Here is a 24,817-nt window from a genome sequence, read left to right on the forward strand (position 1 = left end):
GCCCTGTGGCGCAACGGTAGCGCGTCTGACTCCAGATCAGAAGGTTGCGTGTTCAAATCATGTCGGGGTCACGTTCAAGTTTTGCTATTTTGAGCAGTAAATGAAAATTGTATTTAAGAAGAGGCGTGTGTTTACAGGTTGTCATCGTATTTCTCTCTGTATTTAATGATATCTTATTACAATTGGAAAGTCGATGTAAGAATAGGAAGACATGAGAGAAAAGCAGAAAAATGTTGTGTTATAAATGAAGCTGATGTAGAGCATGGAGACGATGTTTGTACATAAAGTACATTACTGTGCAGTACTTCAAGAGACGGCCCTGTGGCGCAACGGTAGTGCGTCTGACTCCAGATCAGAAGGTTGCGTGTTCAAATCACATCGGGGTCACATCAAAGTTTTGCTGTTTTGCTTAAATGATGAAAAACATGTATGTGTAGAAAGAGTAGTGTGTGGTGTCGCGTTGTCATCGTAGTTCTGTCTGTAATGAATGATATATAGCTACAATTTGAAAATGGAAGTCAGAAGATTAGGATATGAGTAGAAAATGCATAAAGTATAGCAAAGTAAAGCCGATGTAGAGCATGGAGCAGATAATTGTACTTAAAGTGCATTATAGTGCATTGGCTTATCAGATGGCCCTGTGGCGCAACGGTAGCGCGTCTGACTCCAGATCAGAAGGTTGCGTGTTCAAATCACGTCGGGGTCACGTTCAAGTTTTGCTGTTTTGCTTAAATTATGAAAAACATGTATGTGTAGAAAGAGTAGTGTGTGGTGTCGCGTTGTCATCGTAGTTCTGTCTGTAATGAATGATATATAGCTACAATTTGAAAATGGAAGTCAGAAGATTAGGATATGAGTAGAAAATGCATAAAGTATAGCAAAGTAAAGCCGATGTAGAGCATGGAGCAGATAATTGTACTTAAAGTGCATTATAGTGCATTGGCTTATCAGATGGCCCTGTGGCGCAACGGTAGCGCGTCTGACTCCAGATCAGAAGGTTGCGTGTTCAAATCACGTCGGGGTCACATCAAAGTTTTGCTGTTTTGCTTAAATGATGAAAAACATGTATGTGTAGAAAGAGTAGTGTGTGGTGTCGCGTTGTCATCGTAGTTCTGTCTGTAATGAATGATATATAGCTACAATTTGAAAATGGAAGTCAGAAGATTAGGATATGAGTAGAAAATGCATAAAGTATAGCAAAGTAAAGCCGATGTAGAGCATGGAGCAGATAATTGTACTTAAAGTGCATTATAGTGCATTGGCTTATCAGATGGCCCTGTGGCGCAACGGTAGCGCGTCTGACTCCAGATCAGAAGGTTGCGTGTTCAAATCATGTCGGGGTCACGTTCAAGTTTTGCTATTTTGAGCAGTAAATGAAAATTGTATTTAAGAAGAGGCGTGTGTTTACAGGTTGTCATCGTATTTCTCTCTGTATTTAATGATATCTTATTACAATTGGAAAGTCGATGTAAGAATAGGAAGACATGAGAGAAAAGCAGAAAAATGTTGTGTTATAAATGAAGCTGATGTAGAGCATGGAGACGATGTTTGTACATAAAGTACATTACTGTGCAGTACTTCAAGAGACGGCCCTGTGGCGCAACGGTAGTGCGTCTGACTCCAGATCAGAAGGTTGCGTGTTCAAATCACATCGGGGTCACATCAAAGTTTTGCTGTTTTGCTTAAATTATGAAAAACATGTATGTGTAGAAAGAGTAGTGTGTGGTGTCGCGTTGTCATCGTAGTTCTGTCTGTAATGAATGATATATAGCTACAATTTGAAAATGGAAGTCAGAAGATTAGGATATGAGTAGAAAATGCATAAAGTATAGCAAAGTAAAGCCGATGTAGAGCATGGAGCAGATAATTGTACTTAAAGTGCATTATAGTGCATTGGCTTATCAGATGGCCCTGTGGCGCAACGGTAGCGCGTCTGACTCCAGATCAGAAGGTTGCGTGTTCAAATCACGTCGGGGTCACGTTCAAGTTTTGCTATTTTGAGCTGTAAATGAAAATTGTATTTAAGAAGAGGCGTGTGTTTACAGGTTGTCATCGTATTTCTCTCTGTATTTAATGATATCTTATTACAATTGGAAAGTCGATGTAAGAATAGGAAGACATGAGAGAAAAGCAGAAAAATGTTGTGTTATAAATGAAGCTGATGTAGAGCATGGAGACGATGTTTGTACATAAAGTACATTACTGTGCAGTACTTCAAGAGACGGCCCTGTGGCGCAACGGTAGTGCGTCTGACTCCAGATCAGAAGGTTGCGTGTTCAAATCACATCGGGGTCACATCAAAGTTTTGCTGTTTTGCTTAAATGATGAAAAACATGTATGTGTAGAAAGAGTAGTGTGTGGTGTCGCGTTGTCATCGTAGTTCTGTCTGTAATGAATGATATATAGCTACAATTTGAAAATGGAAGTCAGAAGATTAGGATATGAGTAGAAAATGCATAAAGTATAGCAAAGTAAAGCCGATGTAGAGCATGGAGCAGATAATTGTACTTAAAGTGCATTATAGTGCATTGGCTTATCAGATGGCCCTGTGGCGCAACGGTAGCGCGTCTGACTCCAGATCAGAAAGTTGCGTGTTCAAATGACGTCGGGGTCACATCAAAGTTTTGCTGTTTTGCTTAAATTATGAAAAACATGTATGTGTAGAAAGAGTAGTGTGTGGTGTCGCGTTGTCATCGTAGTTCTGTCTGTAATGAATGATATATAGCTACAATTTGAAAATGGAAGTCAGAAGATTAGGATATGAGTAGAAAATGCATAAAGTATAGCAAAGTAAAGCCGATGTAGAGCATGGAGCAGATAATTGTACTTAAAGTGCATTATAGTGCATTGGCTTATCAGATGGCCCTGTGGTGCAACGGTAGCGCGTCTGACTCCAGATCAGAAGGTTGCGTGTTCAAATCACGTCGGGGTCACATCAAAGTTTTGCTGTTTTGCTTAAATTATGAAAAACATGTATGTGTAGAAAGAGTAGTGTGTGGTGTCGCGTTGTCATCGTAGTTCTGTCTGTAATGAATGATATATAGCTACAATTTGAAAATGGAAGTCAGAAGATTAGGATATGAGTAGAAAATGCATAAAGTATAGCAAAGTAAAGCCGATGTAGAGCATGGAGCAGATAATTGTACTTAAAGTGCATTATAGTGCATTGGCTTATCAGATGGCCCTGTGGCGCAACGGTAGCGCGTCTGACTCCAGATCAGAAGGTTGCGTGTTCAAATCACGTCGGGGTCACATCAAAGTTTTGCTGTTTTGCTTAAATTATGAAAAACATGTATGTGTAGAAAGAGTAGTGTGTGGTGTCGCGTTGTCATCGTAGTTCTGTCTGTAATGAATGATATATAGCTACAATTTGAAAATGCAAGTCAGAAGATTAGGATATGAGTAGAAAATGCATAAAGTATAGCAAAGTAAAGCCGATGTAGAGCATGGAGCAGATAATTGTACTTAAAGTGCATTATAGTGCATTGGCTTATCAGATGGCCCTGTGGCGCAACGGTAGCGCGTCTGACTCCAGATCAGAAGGTTGCGTGTTCAAATCACGTCGGGGTCACGTTCAAGTTTTGCTATTTTGAGCAGTAAATGAAAATTGTATTTAAGAAGAGGCGTGTGTTTACAGGTTGTCATCGTATTTCTCTCTGTATTTAATGATATCTTATTACAATTGGAAAGTCGATGTAAGAATAGGAAGACATGAGAGAAAAGCAGAAAAATGTTGTGTTATAAATGAAGCTGATGTAGAGCATGGAGACGATGTTTGTACATAAAGTACATTACTGTGCAGTACTTCAAGAGTCGGCCCTGTGGCGCAACGGTAGTGCGTCTGACTCCAGATCAGAAGGTTGCGTGTTCAAATCACGTCGGGGTCACATCAAAGTTTTGCTGTTTTGCTTAAATTATGAAAAACATGTATGTGTAGAAAGAGTAGTGTGTGGTGTCGCGTTGTCATCGTAGTTCTGTCTGTAATGAATGATATATAGCTACAATTTGAAAATGGAAGTCAGAAGATTAGGATATGAGTAGAAAATGCATAAAGTATAGCAAAGTAAAGCCGATGTAGAGCATGGAGCAGATAATTGTACTTAAAGTGCATTATAGTGCATTGGCTTATCAGATGGCCCTGTGGCGCAACGGTAGCGCGTCTGACTCCAGATCAGAAGGTTGCGTGCTCAAATCACGTCGGGGTCACGTTCAAGTTTTGCTATTTTGAGCAGTAAATGAAAATTGTATTTAAGAAGAGGCGTGTGTTTACAGGTTGTCATCGTATTTCTCTCTGTATTTAATGATATCTTATTACAATTGGAAAGTCGATGTAAGAATAGGAAGACATGAGAGAAAAGCAGAAAAAAGTTGTGTTATAAATGAAGCTGATGTAGAGCATGGAGACGATGTTTGTACATAAAGTACATTACAGTGCAGTACTTCAAGAGACGGCCCTGTGGCGCAACGGTAGTGCGTCTGACTCCAGATCAGAAGGTTGCGTGTTCAAATCACGTCGGGGTCACATCAAAGTTTTGCTGTTTTGCTTAAATTATGAAAAACATGTATGTGTAGAAAGAGTAGTGTGTGGTGTCGCGTTGTCATCGTAGTTCTGTCTGTAATGAATGATATATAGCTACAATTTGAAAATGGAAGTCAGAAGATTAGGATATGAGTAGAAAATGCATAAAGTATAGCAAAGTAAAGCCGATGTAGAGCATGGAGCAGATAATTGTACTTAAAGTGCATTATAGTGCATTGGCTTATCAGATGGCCCTGTGGTGCAACGGTAGCGCGTCTGACTCCAGATCAGAAGGTTGCGTGTTCAAATCACGTCGGGGTCACATCAAAGTTTTGCTGTTTTGCTTAAATTATGAAAAACATGTATGTGTAGAAAGAGTAGTGTGTGGTGTCGCGTTGTCATCGTAGTTCTGTCTGTAATGAATGATATATAGCTACAATTTGAAAATGGAAGTCAGAAGATTAGGATATGAGTAGAAAATGCATAAAGTATAGCAAAGTAAAGCCGATGTAGAGCATGGAGCAGATAATTGTACTTAAAGTGCATTATAGTGCATTGGCTTATCAGATGGCCCTGTGGCGCAACGGTAGCGCGTCTGACTCCAGATCAGAAGGTTGCGTGTTCAAATCACGTCGGGGTCACGTTCAAGTTTTGCTATTTTGAGCAGTAAATGAAAATTGTATTTAAGAAGAGGCGTGTGTTTACAGGTTGTCATCGTATTTCTCTCTGTATTTAATGATATCTTATTACAATTGGAAAGTCGATGTAAGAATAGGAAGACATGAGAGAAAAGCAGAAAAATGTTGTGTTATAAATGAAGCTGATGTAGAGCATGGAGACGATGTTTGTACATAAAGTACATTACTGTGCAGTACTTCAAGAGTCGGCCCTGTGGCGCAACGGTAGTGCGTCTGACTCCAGATCAGAAGGTTGCGTGTTCAAATCACGTCGGGGTCACATCAAAGTTTTGCTGTTTTGCTTAAATTATGAAAAACATGTATGTGTAGAAAGAGTAGTGTGTGGTGTCGCGTTGTCATCGTAGTTCTGTCTGTAATGAATGATATATAGCTACAATTTGAAAATGGAAGTCAGAAGATTAGGATATGAGTAGAAAATGCATAAAGTATAGCAAAGTAAAGCCGATGTAGAGCATGGAGCAGATAATTGTACTTAAAGTGCATTATAGTGCATTGGCTTATCAGATGGCCCTGTGGCGCAACGGTAGCGCGTCTGACTCCAGATCAGAAGGTTGCGTGTTCAAATCACGTCGGGGTCACGTTCAAGTTTTGCTATTTTGAGCAGTAAATGAAAATTGTATTTAAGAAGAGGCGTGTGTTTACAGGTTGTCATCGTATTTCTCTCTGTATTTAATGATATCTTATTACAATTGGAAAGTCGATGTAAGAATAGGAAGACATGAGAGAAAAGCAGAAAAAAGTTGTGTTATAAATGAAGCTGATGTAGAGCATGGAGACGATGTTTGTACATAAAGTACATTATAGTGCAGTACTTCAAGAGACGGCCCTGTGGCGCAACGGTAGTGCGTCTGACTCCAGATCAGAAGGTTGCGTGTTCAAATCACGTCGGGGTCACATCAAAGTTTTGCTGTTTTGCTTAAATTATGAAAAACATGTATGTGTAGAAAGAGTAGTGTGTGGTGTCGCGTTGTCATCGTAGTTCTGTCTGTAATGAATGATATATAGCTACAATTTGAAAATGGAAGTCAGAAGATTAGGATATGAGTAGAAAATGCATAAAGTATAGCAAAGTAAAGCCGATGTAGAGCATGGAGCAGATAATTGTACTTAAAGTGCATTATAGTGCATTGGCTTATCAGATGGCCCTGTGGTGCAACGGTAGCGCGTCTGACTCCAGATCAGAAGGTTGCGTGTTCAAATCACGTCGGGGTCACATCAAAGTTTTGCTGTTTTGCTTAAATTATGAAAAACATGTATGTGTAGAAAGAGTAGTGTGTGGTGTCGCGTTGTCATCGTAGTTCTGTCTGTAATGAATGATATATAGCTACAATTTGAAAATGGAAGTCAGAAGATTAGGATATGAGTAGAAAATGCATAAAGTATAGCAAAGTAAAGCCGATGTAGAGCATGGAGCAGATAATTGTACTTAAAGTGCATTATAGTGCATTGGCTTATCAGATGGCCCTGTGGCGCAACGGTAGCGCGTCTGACTCCAGATCAGAAGGTTGCGTGTTCAAATCACGTCGGGGTCACATCAAAGTTTTGCTGTTTTGCTTAAATTATGAAAAACATGTATGTGTAGAAAGAGTAGTGTGTGGTGTCGCGTTGTCATCGTAGTTCTGTCTGTAATGAATGATATATAGCTACAATTTGAAAATGGAAGTCAGAAGATTAGGATATGAGTAGAAAATGCATAAAGTATAGCAAAGTAAAGCCGATGTAGAGCATGGAGCAGATAATTGTACTTAAAGTGCATTATAGTGCATTGGCTTATCAGATGGCCCTGTTGTGCAACGGTAGCGCGTCTGACTCCAGATCAGAAGGTTGCGTGTTCAAATCACGTCGGGGTCACATCAAAGTTTTGCTGTTTTGCTTAAATTATGAAAAACATGCATGTGTAGAAAGAGTAGTGTGTGGTGTCGCGTTGTCATCGTAGTTCTGTCTGTAATGAATGATATATAGCTACAATTTGAAAATGGAAGTCAGAAGATTAGGATATGAGTAGAAAATGCATAAAGTATAGCAAAGTAAAGCCGATGTAGAGCATGGAGCAGATAATTGTACTTAAAGTGCATTATAGTGCATTGGCTTATCAGATGGCCCTGTGGCGCAACGGTAGCGCGTCTGACTCCAGATCAGAAGGTTGCGTGTTCAAATCACGTCGGGGTCACATCAAAGTTTTGCTGTTTTGCTTAAATTATGAAAAACATGTATGTGTAGAAAGAGTAGTGTGTGGTGTCGCGTTGTCATCGTAGTTCTGTCTGTAATGAATGATATATAGCTACAATTTGAAAATGGAAGTCAGAAGATTAGGATATGAGTAGAAAATGCATAAAGTATAGCAAAGTAAAGCCGATGTAGAGCATGGAGCAGATAATTGTACTTAAAGTGCATTATAGTGCATTGGCTTATCAGATGGCCCTGTGGCGCAACGGTAGCGCGTCTGACTCCAGATCAGAAGGTTGCGTGTTCAAATCACGTCGGGGTCACGTTCAAGTTTTGCTATTTTGAGCAGTAAATGAAAATTGTATTTAAGAAGAGGCGTGTGTTTACAGGTTGTCATCGTATTTCTCTCTGTATTTAATGATATCTTATTACAATTGGAAAGTCGATGTAAGAATAGGAAGACATGAGAGAAAAGCAGAAAAATGTTGTGTTATAAATGAAGCTGATGTAGAGCATGGAGACGATGTTTGTACATAAAGTACATTACTGTGCAGTACTTCAAGAGTCGGCCCTGTGGCGCAACGGTAGTGCGTCTGACTCCAGATCAGAAGGTTGCGTGTTCAAATCACGTCGGGGTCACATCAAAGTTTTGCTGTTTTGCTTAAATGATGAAAAACATGTATGTGTAGAAAGAGTAGTGTGTGGTGTCGCGTTGTCATCGTAGTTCTGTCTGTAATGAATGATATATAGCTACAATTTGAAAATGGAAGTCAGAAGATTAGGATATGAGTAGAAAATGCATAAAGTATAGCAAAGTAAAGCCGATGTAGAGCATGGAGCAGATAATTGTACTTAAAGTGCATTATAGTGCATTGGCTTATCAGATGGCCCTGTGGCGCAACGGTAGCGCGTCTGACTCCAGATCAGAAGGTTGCGTGTTCAAATCACGTCGGGGTCACGTTCAAGTTTTGCTATTTTGAGCAGTAAATGAAAATTGTATTTAAGAAGAGGCGTGTGTTTACAGGTTGTCATCGTATTTCTCTCTGTATTTAATGATATCTTATTACAATTGGAAAGTCGATGTAAGAATAGGAAGACATGAGAGAAAAGCAGAAAAAAGTTGTGTTATAAATGAAGCTGATGTAGAGCATGGAGACGATGTTTGTACATGAAGTACATTATAGTGCAGTACTTCAAGAGACGGCCCTGTGGCGCAACGGTAGTGCGTCTGACTCCAGATCAGAAGGTTGCGTGTTCAAATCACGTCGGGGTCACATCAAAGTTTTGCTGTTTTGCTTAAATGATGAAAAACATGTATGTGTAGAAAGAGTAGTGTGTGGTGTCGCGTTGTCATCGTAGTTCTGTCTGTAATGAATGATATATAGCTACAATTTGAAAATGGAAGTCAGAAGATTAGGATATGAGTAGAAAATGCATAAAGTATAGCAAAGTAAAGCCGATGTAGAGCATGGAGCAGATAATTGTACTTAAAGTGCATTATAGTGCATTGGCTTATCAGATGGCCCTGTGGCGCAACGGTAGCGCGTCTGACTCCAGATCAGAAGGTTGCGTGTTCAAATCACGTCGGGGTCACGTTCAAGTTTTGCTATTTTGAGCAGTAAATGAAAATTGTATTTAAGAAGAGGCGTGTGTTTACAGGTTGTCATCGTATTTCTCTCTGTATTTAATGATATCTTATTACAATTGGAAAGTCGATGTAAGAATAGGAAGACATGAGAGAAAAGCAGAAAAAAGTTGTGTTATAAATGAAGCTGATGTAGAGCATGGAGACGATGTTTGTACATAAAGTACATTACTGTGCAGTACTTCAAGAGACGGCCCTGTGGCGCAACGGTAGTGCGTCTGACTCCAGATCAGAAGGTTGCGTGTTCAAATCACGTCGGGGTCACATCAAAGTTTTGCTGTTTTGCTTAAATGATGAAAAACATGTATGTGTAGAAAGAGTAGTGTGTGGTGTCGCGTTGTCATCGTAGTTCTGTCTGTAATGAATGATATATAGCTACAATTTGAAAATGGAAGTCAGAAGATTAGGATATGAGTAGAAAATGCATAAAGTATAGCAAAGTAAAGCCGATGTAGAGCATGGAGCAGATAATTGTACTTAAAGTGCATTATAGTGCATTGGCTTATCAGATGGCCCTGTGGCGCAACGGTAGCGCGTCTGACTCCAGATCAGAAGGTTGCGTGTTCAAATCACATCGGGGTCACATCAAAGTTTTGCTGTTTTGCTTAAATGATGAAAAACATGTATGTGTAGAAAGAGTAGTGTGTGGTGTCGCGTTGTCATCGTAGTTCTGTCTGTAATGAATGATATATAGCTACAATTTGAAAATGGAAGTCAGAAGATTAGGATATGAGTAGAAAATGCATAAAGTATAGCAAAGTAAAGCCGATGTAGAGCATGGAGCAGATAATTGTACTTAAAGTGCATTATAGTGCATTGGCTTATCAGATGGCCCTGTGGCGCAACGGTAGCGCGTCTGACTCCAGATCAGAAGGTTGCGTGTTCAAATCATGTCGGGGTCACGTTCAAGTTTTGCTATTTTGAGCAGTAAATGAAAATTGTATTTAAGAAGAGGCGTGTGTTTACAGGTTGTCATCGTATTTCTCTCTGTATTTAATGATATCTTATTACAATTGGAAAGTCGATGTAAGAATAGGAAGACATGAGAGAAAAGCAGAAAAATGTTGTGTTATAAATGAAGCTGATGTAGAGCATGGAGACGATGTTTGTACATGAAGTACATTTCTGTGCAGTACTTCAAGAGACGGCCCTGTGGCGCAACGGTAGTGCGTCTGACTCCAGATCAGAAGGTTGCGTGTTCAAATCACATCGGGGTCACATCAAAGTTTTGCTGTTTTGCTTAAATGATGAAAAACATTTATGTGTAGAAAGAGTAGTGTGTGGTGTCGCGTTGTCATCGTAGTTCTGTCTGTAATGAATGATATATAGCTACAATTTGAAAATGGAAGTCAGAAGATTCGGATATGAGTAGAAAATGCATAAAGTATAGCAAAGTAAAGCCGATGTAGAGCATGGAGCAGATAATTGTACTTAAAGTGCATTATAGTGCATTGGCTTATCAGATGGCCCTGTGGCGCAACGGTAGCGCGTCTGACTCCAGATCAGAAAGTTGCGTGTTCAAATCACGTCGGGGTCACATCAAAGTTTTGCTGTTTTGCTTAAATTATGAAAAACATGTATGTGTAGAAAGAGTAGTGTGTGGTGTCGCGTTGTCATCGTAGTTCTGTCTGTAATGAATGATATATAGCTACAATTTGAAAATGGAAGTCAGAAGATTAGGATATGAGTAGAAAATGCATAAAGTATAGCAAAGTAAAGCCGATGTAGAGCATGGAGCAGATAATTGTACTTAAAGTGCATTATAGTGCATTGGCTTATCAGATGGCCCTGTGGCGCAACGGTAGCGCGTCTGACTCCAGATCAGAAGGTTGCGTGTTCAAATCACGTCGGGGTCACATCAAAGTTTTGCTGTTTTGCTTAAATTATGAAAAACATGTATGTGTAGAAAGAGTAGTGTGTGGTGTCGCGTTGTCATCGTAGTTCTGTCTGTAATGAATGATATATAGCTACAATTTGAAAATGGAAGTCAGAAGATTAGGATATGAGTAGAAAATGCATAAAGTATAGCAAAGTAAAGCCGATGTAGAGCATGGAGCAGATAATTGTACTTAAAGTGCATTATAGTGCATTGGCTTATCAGATGGCCCTGTGGCGCAACGGTAGCGCGTCTGACTCCAGATCAGAAGGTTGCGTGTTCAAATCACGTCGGGGTCACGTTCAAGTTTTGCTATTTTGAGCAGTAAATGAAAATTGTATTTAAGAAGAGGCGTGTGTTTACAGGTTGTCATCGTATTTCTCTCTGTATTTAATGATATCTTATTACAATTGGAAAGTCGATGTAAGAATAGGAAGACATGAGAGAAAAGCAGAAAAATGTTGTGTTATAAATGAAGCTGATGTAGAGCATGGAGACGATGTTTGTACATAAAGTACATTACTGTGCAGTACTTCAAGAGTCGGCCCTGTGGCGCAACGGTAGTGCGTCTGACTCCAGATCAGAAGGTTGCGTGTTCAAATCACGTCGGGGTCACATCAAAGTTTTGCTGTTTTGCTTAAATTATGAAAAACATGTATGTGTAGAAAGAGTAGTGTGTGGTGTCGCGTTGTCATCGTAGTTCTGTCTGTAATGAATGATATATAGCTACAATTTGAAAATGGAAGTCAGAAGATTAGGATATGAGTAGAAAATGCATAAAGTATAGCAAAGTAAAGCCGATGTAGAGCATGGAGCAGATAATTGTACTTAAAGTGCATTATAGTGCATTGGCTTATCAGATGGCCCTGTGGCGCAACGGTAGCGCGTCTGACTCCAGATCAGAAGGTTGCGTGTTCAAATCACGTCGGGGTCACATCAAAGTTTTGCTGTTTTGCTTAAATTATGAAAAACATGTATGTGTAGAAAGAGTAGTGTGTGGTGTCGCGTTGTCATCGTAGTTCTGTCTGTAATGAATGATATATAGCTACAATTTGAAAATGGAAGTCAGAAGATTAGGATATGAGTAGAAAATGCATAAAGTATAGCAAAGTAAAGCCGATGTAGAGCATGGAGCAGATAATTGTACTTAAAGTGCATTATAGTGCATTGGCTTATCAGATGGCCCTGTGGCGCAACGGTAGCGCGTCTGACTCCAGATCAGAAGGTTGCGTGTTCAAATCACGTCGGGGTCACGTTCAAGTTTTGCTATTTTGAGCAGTAAATGAAAATTGTATTTAAGAAGAGGCGTGTGTTTACAGGTTGTCATCGTATTTCTCTCTGTATTTAATGATATCTTATTACAATTGGAAAGTCGATGTAAGAATAGGAAGACATGAGAGAAAAGCAGAAAAATGTTGTGTTATAAATGAAGCTGATGTAGAGCATGGAGACGATGTTTGTACATAAAGTACATTACTGTGCAGTACTTCAAGAGTCGGCCCTGTGGCGCAACGGTAGTGCGTCTGACTCCAGATCAGAAGGTTGCGTGTTCAAATCACGTCGGGGTCACATCAAAGTTTTGCTGTTTTGCTTAAATTATGAAAAACATGTATGTGTAGAAAGAGTAGTGTGTGGTGTCGCGTTGTCATCGTAGTTCTGTCTGTAATGAATGATATATAGCTACAATTTGAAAATGGAAGTCAGAAGATTAGGATATGAGTAGAAAATGCATAAAGTATAGCAAAGTAAAGCCGATGTAGAGCATGGAGCAGATAATTGTACTTAAAGTGCATTATAGTGCATTGGCTTATCAGATGGCCCTGTGGTGCAACGGTAGCGCGTCTGACTCCAGATCAGAAGGTTGCGTGTTCAAATCACGTCGGGGTCACATCAAAGTTTTGCTGTTTTGCTTAAATTATGAAAAACATGTATGTGTAGAAAGAGTAGTGTGTGGTGTCGCGTTGTCATCGTAGTTCTGTCTGTAATGAATGATATATAGCTACAATTTGAAAATGGAAGTCAGAAGATTAGGATATGAGTAGAAAATGCATAAAGTATAGCAAAGTAAAGCCGATGTAGAGCATGGAGCAGATAATTGTACTTAAAGTGCATTATAGTGCATTGGCTTATCAGATGGCCCTGTGGCGCAACGGTAGCGCGTCTGACTCCAGATCAGAAGGTTGCGTGTTCAAATCACGTCGGGGTCACATCAAAGTTTTGCTGTTTTGCTTAAATTATGAAAAACATGTATGTGTAGAAAGAGTAGTGTGTGGTGTCGCGTTGTCATCGTAGTTCTGTCTGTAATGAATGATATATAGCTACAATTTGAAAATGGAAGTCAGAAGATTAGGATATGAGTAGAAAATGCATAAAGTATAGCAAAGTAAAGCCGATGTAGAGCATGGAGCAGATAATTGTACTTAAAGTGCATTATAGTGCATTGGCTTATCAGATGGCCCTGTGGCGCAACGGTAGCGCGTCTGACTCCAGATCAGAAGGTTGCGTGTTCAAATCACGTCGGGGTCACGTTCAAGTTTTGCTATTTTGAGCAGTAAATGAAAATTGTATTTAAGAAGAGGCGTGTGTTTACAGGTTGTCATCGTATTTCTCTCTGTATTTAATGATATCTTATTACAATTGGAAAGTCGATGTAAGAATAGGAAGACATGAGAGAAAAGCAGAAAAATGTTGTGTTATAAATGAAGCTGATGTAGAGCATGGAGACGATGTTTGTACATAAAGTACATTACTGTGCAGTACTTCAAGAGTCGGCCCTGTGGCGCAACGGTAGTGCGTCTGACTCCAGATCAGAAGGTTGCGTGTTCAAATCACGTCGGGGTCACATCAAAGTTTTGCTGTTTTGCTTAAATTATGAAAAACATGTATGTGTAGAAAGAGTAGTGTGTGGTGTCGCGTTGTCATCGTAGTTCTGTCTGTAATGAATGATATATAGCTACAATTTGAAAATGGAAGTCAGAAGATTAGGATATGAGTAGAAAATGCATAAAGTATAGCAAAGTAAAGCCGATGTAGAGCATGGAGCAGATAATTGTACTTAAAGTGCATTATAGTGCATTGGCTTATCAGATGGCCCTGTGGCGCAACGGTAGCGCGTCTGACTCCAGATCAGAAGGTTGCGTGTTCAAATCACGTCGGGGTCACGTTCAAGTTTTGCTATTTTGAGCAGTAAATGAAAATTGTATTTAAGAAGAGGCGTGTGTTTACAGGTTGTCATCGTATTTCTCTCTGTATTTAATGATATCTTATTACAATTGGAAAGTCGATGTAAGAATAGGAAGACATGAGAGAAAAGCAGAAAAAAGTTGTGTTATAAATGAAGCTGATGTAGAGCATGGAGACGATGTTTGTACATAAAGTACATTATAGTGCAGTACTTCAAGAGACGGCCCTGTGGCGCAACGGTAGTGCGTCTGACTCCAGATCAGAAGGTTGCGTGTTCAAATCACGTCGGGGTCACATCAAAGTTTTGCTGTTTTGCTTAAATTATGAAAAACATGTATGTGTAGAAAGAGTAGTGTGTGGTGTCGCGTTGTCATCGTAGTTCTGTCTGTAATGAATGATATATAGCTACAATTTGAAAATGGAAGTCAGAAGATTAGGATATGAGTAGAAAATGCATAAAGTATAGCAAAGTAAAGCCGATGTAGAGCATGGAGCAGATAATTGTACTTAAAGTGCATTATAGTGCATTGGCTTATCAGATGGCCCTGTGGTGCAACGGTAGCGCGTCTGACTCCAGATCAGAAGGTTGCGTGTTCAAATCACGTCGGGGTCACATCAAAGTTTTGCTGTTTTGCTTAAATTATGAAAAACATGTATGTGTAGAAAGAGTAGTGTGTGGTGTCGCGTTGTCATCGTAGTTCTGTCTGTAATGAATGATATATAGCTACAATTTGAAAATGGAAGTCAGAAGATTAGGATATGAGTAGAAAATGCATAAAGTATAGCAAAGTAAAGCCGATGTAGAGCATGGAGCAGATAATTGTACTTAAAGTGCATTATAGTGCATTGGCTTATCAGATGGCCCTGTGGCGCAACGGTAGCGCGTCTGACTCCAGATCAGAAGGTTGCGTGTTCAAATCACGTCGGGGTCACATCAAAGTTTTGCTGTTTTGCTTAAATTATGAAAAACATGTATGTGTAGAAAGAGTAGTGTGTGGTGTCGCGTTGTCATCGTAGTTCTGTCTGTAATGAATGATATATAGCTACAATTTGAAAATGGAAGTCAGAAGATTAGGATATGAGTAGAAAATGCATAAAGTATAGCAAAGTAAAGCCGATGTAGAGCATGGAGCAGATAATTGTACTTAAAGTGCATTATAGTGCATTGGCTTATCAGATGGCCCTGTTGTGCAACGGTAGCGCGTCTGACTCCAGATCAGAAGGTTGCGTGTTCAAATCACGTCGGGGTCACATCAAAGTTTTGCTGTTTTGCTTAAATTATGAAAAACATGCATGTGTAGAAAGAGTAGTGTGTGGTGTCGCGTTGTCATCGTAGTTCTGTCTGTAATGAATGATATATAGCTACAATTTGAAAATGGAAGTCAGAAGATTAGGATATGAGTAGAAAATGCATAAAGTATAGCAAAGTAAAGCCGATGTAGAGCATGGAGCAGATAATTGTACTTAAAGTGCATTATAGTGCATTGGCTTATCAGATGGCCCTGTGGCGCAACGGTAGCGCGTCTGACTCCAGATCAGAAGGTTGCGTGTTCAAATCACGTCGGGGTCACATCAAAGTTTTGCTGTTTTGCTTAAATTATGAAAAACATGTATGTGTAGAAAGAGTAGTGTGTGGTGTCGCGTTGTCATCGTAGTTCTGTCTGTAATGAATGATATATAGCTACAATTTGAAAATGGAAGTCAGAAGATTAGGATATGAGTAGAAAATGCATAAAGTATAGCAAAGTAAAGCCGATGTAGAGCATGGAGCAGATAATTGTACTTAAAGTGCATTATAGTGCATTGGCTTATCAGATGGCCCTGTGGCGCAACGGTAGCGCGTCTGACTCCAGATCAGAAGGTTGCGTGTTCAAATCACGTCGGGGTCACGTTCAAGTTTTGCTATTTTGAGCAGTAAATGAAAATTGTATTTAAGAAGAGGCGTGTGTTTACAGGTTGTCATCGTATTTCTCTCTGTATTTAATGATATCTTATTACAATTGGAAAGTCGATGTAAGAATAGGAAGACATGAGAGAAAAGCAGAAAAATGTTGTGTTATAAATGAAGCTGATGTAGAGCATGGAGACGATGTTTGTACATAAAGTACATTACTGTGCAGTACTTCAAGAGTCGGCCCTGTGGCGCAACGGTAGTGCGTCTGACTCCAGATCAGAAGGTTGCGTGTTCAAATCACGTCGGGGTCACATCAAAGTTTTGCTGTTTTGCTTAAATGATGAAAAACATGTATGTGTAGAAAGAGTAGTGTGTGGTGTCGCGTTGTCATCGTAGTTCTGTCTGTAATGAATGATATATAGCTACAATTTGAAAATGGAAGTCAGAAGATTAGGATATGAGTAGAAAATGCATAAAGTATAGCAAAGTAAAGCCGATGTAGAGCATGGAGCAGATAATTGTACTTAAAGTGCATTATAGTGCATTGGCTTATCAGATGGCCCTGTGGCGCAACGGTAGCGCGTCTGACTCCAGATCAGAAGGTTGCGTGTTCAAATCACGTCGGGGTCACGTTCAAGTTTTGCTATTTTGAGCAGTAAATGAAAATTGTATTTAAGAAGAGGCGTGTGTTTACAGGTTGTCATCGTATTTCTCTCTGTATTTAATGATATCTTATTACAATTGGAAAGTCGATGTAAGAATAGGAAGACATGAGAGAAAAGCAGAAAAAAGTTGTGTTATAAATGAAGCTGATGTAGAGCATGGAGACGATGTTTGTACATGAAGTACATTATAGTGCAGTACTTCAAGAGACGGCCCTGTGGCGCAACGGTAGTGCGTCTGACTCCAGATCAGAAGGTTGCGTGTTCAAATCACGTCGGGGTCACATCAAAGTTTTGCTGTTTTGCTTAAATGATGAAAAACATGTATGTGTAGAAAGAGTAGTGTGTGGTGTCGCGTTGTCATCGTAGTTCTGTCTGTAATGAATGATATATAGCTACAATTTGAAAATGGAAGTCAGAAGATTAGGATATGAGTAGAAAATGCATAAAGTATAGCAAAGTAAAGCCGATGTAGAGCATGGAGCAGATAATTGTACTTAAAGTGCATTATAGTGCATTGGCTTATCAGATGGCCCTGTGGCGCAACGGTAGCGCGTCTGACTCCAGATCAGAAGGTTGCGTGTTCAAATCACGTCGGGGTCACGTTCAAGTTTTGCTATTTTGAGCAGTAAATGAAAATTGTATTTAAGAAGAGGCGTGTGTTTACAGGTTGTCATCGTATTTCTCTCTGTATTTAATGATATCTTATTACAATTGGAAAGTCGATGTAAGAATAGGAAGACATGAGAGAAAAGCAGAAAAAAGTTGTGTTATAAATGAAGCTGATGTAGAGCATGGAGACGATGTTTGTACATAAAGTACATTACTGTGCAGTACTTCAAGAGACGGCCCTGTGGCGCAACGGTAGTGCGTCTGACTCCAGATCAGAAGGTTGCGTGTTCAAATCACGTCGGGGTCACATCAAAGTTTTGCTGTTTTGCTTAAATGATGAAAAACATGTATGTGTAGAAAGAGTAGTGTGTGGTGTCGCGTTGTCATCGTAGTTCTGTCTGTAATGAATGATATATAGCTACAATTTGAAAATGGAAGTCAGAAGATTAGGATATGAGTAGAAAATGCATAAAGTATAGCAAAGTAAAGCCGATGTAGAGCATGGAGCAGATAATTGTACTTAAAGTGCATTATAGTGCATTGGCTTATCAGATGGCCCTGTGGCGCAACGGTAGCGCGTCTGACTCCAGATCAGAAGGTTGCGTGTTCAAATCACATCGGGGTCACATCAAAGTTTTGCTGTTTTGCTTAAATGATGAAAAACATGTATGTGTAGAAAGAGTAGTGTGTGGTGTCGCGTTGTCATCGTAGTTCTGTCTGTAATGAATGATATATAGCTACAATTTGAAAATGGAAGTCAGAAGATTAGGATATGAGTAGAAAATGCATAAAGTATAGCAAAGTAAAGCCGATGTAGAGCATGGAGCAGATAATTGTACTTAAAGTGCATTATAGTGCATTGGCTTATCAGATGGCCCTGTGGCGCAACGGTAGCGCGTCTGACTCCAGATCAGAAGGTTGCGTGTTCAAATCATGTCGGGGTCACGTTCAAGTTTTGCTATTTTGAGCAGTAAATGAAAATTGTATTTAAGAAGAGGCGTGTGTTTACAGGTTGTCATCGTATTTCTCTCTGTATTTAATGATATCTTATTACAATTGGAAAGTCGATGTAAGAATAGGAAGACATGAGAGAAAAGCAGAAAAATGTTGTGTTATAAATGAAGCTGATGTAGAGCATGGAGACGATGTTTGTACATGAAGTACATTACTGTGCAGTACTTCAAGAGACGGCCCTGTGGCGCAACGGTAGTGCGTCTGACTCCAGATCAGAAGGTTGCGTGTTCAAATCACATCGGGGTCACATCAAAGTTTTGCTGTTTTGCTTAAATGATGAAAAACATTTATGTGTAGAAAGAGTAGTGTGTGGTGTCGCGTTGTCATCGTAGTTCTGTCTGTAATGAATGATATATAGCTACAATTTGAAAATGGAAGTCAGAAGATTCGGATATGAGTAGAAAATGCATAAAGTATAGCAAAGTAAAGCCGATGTAGAGCATGGAGCAGATAATTGTACTTAAAGTGCATTATAGTGCATTGGCTTATCAGATGGCCCTGTGGCGCAACGGTAGCGCGTCTGACTCCAGATCAGAAAGTTGCGTGTTCAAATCACGTCGGGGTCACATCAAAGTTTTGCTGTTTTGCTTAAATTATGAAAAACATGTATGTGTAGAAAGAGTAGTGTGTGGTGTCGCGTTGTCATCGTAGTTCTGTCTGTAATGAATGATATATAGCTACAATTTGAAAATGGAAGTCAGAAGATTAGGATATGAGTAGAAAATGCATAAAGTATAGCAAAGTAAAGCCGATGTAGAGCATGGAGCAGATAATTGTACTTAAAGTGCATTATAGTGCATTGGCTTATCAGATGGCCCTGTGGCGCAACGGTAGCGCGTCTGACTCCAGATCAGAAGGTTGCGTGTTCAAATCACGTCGGGGTCACATCAAAGTTTTGCTGTTTTGCTTAAATTATGAAAAACATGTATGTGTAGAAAGAGTAGTGTGTGGTGTCGCGTTGTCATCGTAGTTCTGTCTGTAATGAATGATATATAGCTACAATTTGAAAATGGAAGTCAGAAGATTAGGATATGAGTAGAAAATGCATAAAGTATAGCAAAGTAAAGCCGATGTAGAGCATGGAGCAGATAATTGTACTTAAAGTGCATTATAGTGCATTGGCTTATCAGATGGCCCTGTGGCGCAACGGTAGCGCGTCTGACTCCAGATCAGAAGGTTGCGTGTTCAAATCACGTCGGGGTCACGTTCAAGTTTTGCTATTTTGAGCAGTAAATGAAAATTGTATTTAAGAAGAGGCGTGTGTTTACAGGTTGTCATCGTATTTCTCTCTGTATTTAATGATATCTTATTACAATTGGAAAGTCGATGTAAGAATAGGAAGACATGAGAGAAAAGCAGAAAAATGTTGTGTTATAAATGAAGCTGATGTAGAGCATGGAGACGATGTTTGTACATAAAGTACATTACTGTGCAGTACTTCAAGAGTCGGCCCTGTGGCGCAACGGTAGTGCGTCTGACTCCAGATCAGAAGGTTGCGTGTTCAAATCACGTCGGGGTCACATCAAAGTTTTGCTGTTTTGCTTAAATTATGAAAAACATGTATGTGTAGAAAGAGTAGTGTGTGGTGTCGCGTTGTCATCGTAGTTCTGTCTGTAATGAATGATATATAGCTACAATTTGAAAATGGAAGTCAGAAGATTAGGATATGAGTAGAAAATGCATAAAGTATAGCAAAGTAAAGCCGATGTAGAGCATGGAGCAGATAATTGTACTTAAAGTGCATTATAGTGCATTGGCTTATCAGATGGCCCTGTGGCGCAACGGTAGCGCGTCTGACTCCAGATCAGAAGGTTGCGTGTTCAAATCACGTCGGGGTCACATCAAAGTTTTGCTGTTTTGCTTAAATTATGAAAAACATGTATGTGTAGAAAGAGTAGTGTGTGGTGTCGCGTTGTCATCGTAGTTCTGTCTGTAATGAATGATATATAGCTACAATTTGAAAATGGAAGTCAGAAGATTAGGATATGAGTAGAAAATGCATAAAGTATAGCAAAGTAAAGCCGATGTAGAGCATGGAGCAGATAATTGTACTTAAAGTGCATTATAGTGCATTGGCTTATCAGATGGCCCTGTGGCGCAACGGTAGCGCGTCTGACTCCAGATCAGAAGGTTGCGTGTTCAAATCACGTCGGGGTCACGTTCAAGTTTTGCTATTTTGAGCAGTAAATGAAAATTGTATTTAAGAAGAGGCGTGTGTTTACAGGTTGTCATCGTATTTCTCTCTGTATTTAATGATATCTTATTACAATTGGAAAGTCGATGTAAGAATAGGAAGACATGAGAGAAAAGCAGAAAAATGTTGTGTTATAAATGAAGCTGATGTAGAGCATGGAGACGATGTTTGTACATAAAGTACATTACTGTGCAGTACTTCAAGAGTCGGCCCTGTGGCGCAACGGTAGTGCGTCTGACTCCAGATCAGAAGGTTGCGTGTTCAAATCACGTCGGGGTCACATCAAAGTTTTGCTGTTTTGCTTAAATTATGAAAAACATGTATGTGTAGAAAGAGTAGTGTGTGGTGTCGCGTTGTCATCGTAGTTCTGTCTGTAATGAATGATATATAGCTACAATTTGAAAATGGAAGTCAGAAGATTAGGATATGAGTAGAAAATGCATAAAGTATAGCAAAGTAAAGCCGATGTAGAGCATGGAGCAGATAATTGTACTTAAAGTGCATTATAGTGCATTGGCTTATCAGATGGCCCTGTGGTGCAACGGTAGCGCGTCTGACTCCAGATCAGAAGGTTGCGTGTTCAAATCACGTCGGGGTCACATCAAAGTTTTGCTGTTTTGCTTAAATTATGAAAAACATGTATGTGTAGAAAGAGTAGTGTGTGGTGTCGCGTTGTCATCGTAGTTCTGTCTGTAATGAATGATATATAGCTACAATTTGAAAATGGAAGTCAGAAGATTAGGATATGAGTAGAAAATGCATAAAGTATAGCAAAGTAAAGCCGATGTAGAGCATGGAGCAGATAATTGTACTTAAAGTGCATTATAGTGCATTGGCTTATCAGATGGCCCTGTGGCGCAACGGTAGCGCGTCTGACTCCAGATCAGAAGGTTGCGTGTTCAAATCACGTCGGGGTCACATCAAAGTTTTGCTGTTTTGCTTAAATTATGAAAAACATGTATGTGTAGAAAGAGTAGTGTGTGGTGTCGCGTTGTCATCGTAGTTCTGTCTGTAATGAATGATATATAGCTACAATTTGAAAATGGAAGTCAGAAGATTAGGATATGAGTAGAAAATGCATAAAGTATAGCAAAGTAAAGCCGATGTAGAGCATGGAGCAGATAATTGTACTTAAAGTGCATTATAGTGCATTGGCTTATCAGATGGCCCTGTTGTGCAACGGTAGCGCGTCTGACTCCAGATCAGAAGGTTGCGTGTTCAAATCACGTCGGGGTCACATCAAAGTTTTGCTGTTTTGCTTAAATTATGAAAAACATGTATGTGTAGAAAGAGTAGTGTGTGGTGTCGCGTTGTCATCGTAGTTCTGTCTGTAATGAATGATATATAGCTACAATTTGAAAATGGAAGTCAGAAGATTAGGATATGAGTAGAAAATGCATAAAGTATAGCAAAGTAAAGCCGATGTAGAGCATGGAGCAGATAATTGTACTTAAAGTGCATTATAGTGCATTGGCTTATCAGATGGCCCTGTGGCGCAACGGTAGCGCGTCTGACTCCAGATCAGAAGGTTGCGTGTTCAAATCACGTCGGGGTCACATCAAAGTTTTGCTGTTTTGCTTAAATTATGAAAAACATGTATGTGTAGAAAGAGTAGTGTGTGGTGTCGCGTTGTCATCGTAGTTCTGTCTGTAATGAATGATATATAGCTACAATTTGAAAATGGAAGTCAGAAGATTAGGATATGAGTAGAAAATGCATAAAGTATAGCAAAGTAAAGCCGATGTAGAGCATGGAGCAGATAATTGTACTTAAAGTGCATTATAGTGCATTGGCTTATCAGATGGCCCTGTGGCGCAACGGTAGCGCGTCTGACTCCAGATCAGAAGGTTGCGTGTTCAAATCATGTCGGGGTCACGTTCAAGTTTTGCTATTTTGAGCAGTAAATGAAAATTGTATTTAAGAAGAGGCGTGTGTTTACAGGTTGTCATCGTATTTCTCTCTGTATTTAATGATATCTTATTACAATTGGAAAGTCGATGTAAGAATAGGAAGACATGAGAGAAAAGCAGAAAAATGTTGTGTTATAAATGAAGCTGATGTAGAGCATGGAGACGATGTTTGTACATAAAGTACATTACTGTGCAGTACTTCAAGAGACGGCCCTGTGGCGCAACGGTAGTGCGTCTGACTCCAGATCAGAAGGTTGCGTGTTCAAATCACATCGGGGTCACATCAAAGTTTTGCTGTTTTGCTTAAATGATGAAAAACATTTATGTGTAGAAAGAGTAGTGTGTGGTGTCGCGTTGTCATCGTAGTTCTGTCTGTAATGAATGATATATAGCTACAATTTGAAAATGGAAGTCAGAAGATTCGGATATGAGTAGAAAATGCATAAAGTATAGCAAAGTAAAGCCGATGTAGAGCATGGAGCAGATAATTGTACTTAAAGTGCATTATAGTGCATTGGCTTATCAGATGGCCCTGTGGCGCAACGGTAGCGCGTCTGACTCCAGATCAGAAAGTTGCGTGTTCAAATCACGTCGGGGTCACATCAAAGTTTTGCTGTTTTGCTTAAATTATGAAAAACATGTATGTGTAGAAAGAGTAGTGTGTGGTGTCGCGTTGTCATCGTAGTTCTGTCTGTAATGAATGATATATAGCTACAATTTGAAAATGGAAGTCAGAAGATTAGGATATGAGTAGAAAATGCATAAAGTATAGCAAAGTAAAGCCGATGTAGAGCATGGAGCAGATAATTGTACTTAAAGTGCATTATAGTGCATTGGCTTATCAGATGGCCCTGTGGCGCAACGGTAGCGCGTCTGACTCCAGATCAGAAGGTTGCGTGTTCAAATCACGTCGGGGTCACATCAAAGTTTTGCTGTTTTGCTTAAATTATGAAAAACATGTATGTGTAGAAAGAGTAGTGTGTGGTGTCGCGTTGTCATCGTAGTTCTGTCTGTAATGAATGATATATAGCTACAATTTGAAAATGGAAGTCAGAAGATTAGGATATGAGTAGAAAATGCATAAAGTATAGCAAAGTAAAGCCGATGTAGAGCATGGAGCAGATAATTGTACTTAAAGTGCATTATAGTGCATTGGCTTATCAGATGGCCCTGTGGCGCAACGGTAGCGCGTCTGACTCCAGATCAGAAGGTTGCGTGTTCAAATCACGTCGGGGTCACGTTCAAGTTTTGCTATTTTGAGCAGTAAATGAAAATTGTATTTAAGAAGAGGCGTGTGTTTACAGGTTGTCATCGTATTTCTCTCTGTATTTAATGATATCTTATTACAATTGGAAAGTCGATGTAAGAATAGGAAGACATGAGAGAAAAGCAGAAAAATGTTGTGTTATAAATGAAGCTGATGTAGAGCATGGAGACGATGTTTGTACATAAAGTACATTACTGTGCAGTACTTCAAGAGTCGGCCCTGTGGCGCAACGGTAGTGCGTCTGACTCCAGATCAGAAGGTTGCGTGTTCAAATCACGTCGGGGTCACATCAAAGTTTTGCTGTTTTGCTTAAATTATGAAAAACATGTATGTGTAGAAAGAGTAGTGTGTGGTGTCGCGTTGTCATCGTAGTTCTGTCTGTAATGAATGATATATAGCTACAATTTGAAAATGGAAGTCAGAAGATTAGGATATGAGTAGAAAATGCATAAAGTATAGCAAAGTAAAGCCGATGTAGAGCATGGAGCAGATAATTGTACTTAAAGTGCATTATAGTGCATTGGCTTATCAGATGGCCCTGTGGTGCAACGGTAGCGCGTCTGACTCCAGATCAGAAGGTTGCGTGTTCAAATCACGTCGGGGTCACATCAAAGTTTTGCTGTTTTGCTTAAATTATGAAAAACATGTATGTGTAGAAAGAGTAGTGTGTGGTGTCGCGTTGTCATCGTAGTTCTGTCTGTAATGAATGATATATAGCTACAATTTGAAAATGGAAGTCAGAAGATTAGGATATGAGTAGAAAATGCATAAAGTATAGCAAAGTAAAGCCGATGTAGAGCATGGAGCAGATAATTGTACTTAAAGTGCATTATAGTGCATTGGCTTATCAGATGGCCCTGTGGCGCAACGGTAGCGCGTCTGACTCCAGATCAGAAGGTTGCGTGTTCAAATCACGTCGGGGTCACATCAAAGTTTTGCTGTTTTGCTTAAATTATGAAAAACATGTATGTGTAGAAAGAGTAGTGTGTGGTGTCGCGTTGTCATCGTAGTTCTGTCTGTAATGAATGATATATAGCTACAATTTGAAAATGGAAGTCAGAAGATTAGGATATGAGTAGAAAATGCATAAAGTATAGCAAAGTAAAGCCGATGTAGAGCATGGAGCAGATAATTGTACTTAAAGTGCATTATAGTGCATTGGCTTATCAGATGGCCC

General features: G+C 39.6%; 8 non-coding genes across 8 annotated transcripts; all 8 read left to right on the plus strand.

The window, feature by feature from the left end:
- The first annotated feature begins 19,401 nt into the window (after positions 1-19,401).
- Positions 19,402-19,473, plus strand: Trnaw-cca (transfer RNA tryptophan (anticodon CCA)). Its single transcript has one exon. It is a non-coding gene; the product is annotated as a tRNA-Trp (tRNA).
- Positions 19,474-20,036: 563 nt separating this feature from the next.
- Trnaw-cca (transfer RNA tryptophan (anticodon CCA)) lies at positions 20,037-20,108 on the plus strand. The gene has a single exon. It is a non-coding gene; the product is annotated as a tRNA-Trp (tRNA).
- Positions 20,109-20,355: 247 nt separating this feature from the next.
- On the plus strand, positions 20,356-20,427 carry Trnaw-cca (transfer RNA tryptophan (anticodon CCA)). The gene has a single exon. It is a non-coding gene; the product is annotated as a tRNA-Trp (tRNA).
- An 882-nt stretch (positions 20,428-21,309) lies between these two features.
- On the plus strand, positions 21,310-21,381 carry Trnaw-cca (transfer RNA tryptophan (anticodon CCA)). The gene has a single exon. It is a non-coding gene; the product is annotated as a tRNA-Trp (tRNA).
- A 566-nt stretch (positions 21,382-21,947) lies between these two features.
- Positions 21,948-22,019, plus strand: Trnaw-cca (transfer RNA tryptophan (anticodon CCA)). Its single transcript has one exon. It is a non-coding gene; the product is annotated as a tRNA-Trp (tRNA).
- Positions 22,020-23,220: 1,201 nt separating this feature from the next.
- On the plus strand, positions 23,221-23,292 carry Trnaw-cca (transfer RNA tryptophan (anticodon CCA)). The gene has a single exon. It is a non-coding gene; the product is annotated as a tRNA-Trp (tRNA).
- Positions 23,293-23,539: 247 nt separating this feature from the next.
- Trnaw-cca (transfer RNA tryptophan (anticodon CCA)) lies at positions 23,540-23,611 on the plus strand. Its single transcript has one exon. It is a non-coding gene; the product is annotated as a tRNA-Trp (tRNA).
- An 882-nt stretch (positions 23,612-24,493) lies between these two features.
- On the plus strand, positions 24,494-24,565 carry Trnaw-cca (transfer RNA tryptophan (anticodon CCA)). The gene has a single exon. It is a non-coding gene; the product is annotated as a tRNA-Trp (tRNA).
- Positions 24,566-24,817: the final 252 nt, after the last annotated feature.

This window comes from Haliotis asinina, chromosome 2 (genome assembly GCF_037392515.1).
Source record: "Haliotis asinina isolate JCU_RB_2024 chromosome 2, JCU_Hal_asi_v2, whole genome shotgun sequence".
Taxonomy (NCBI): Eukaryota; Metazoa; Mollusca; class Gastropoda; order Lepetellida; family Haliotidae; genus Haliotis; species Haliotis asinina.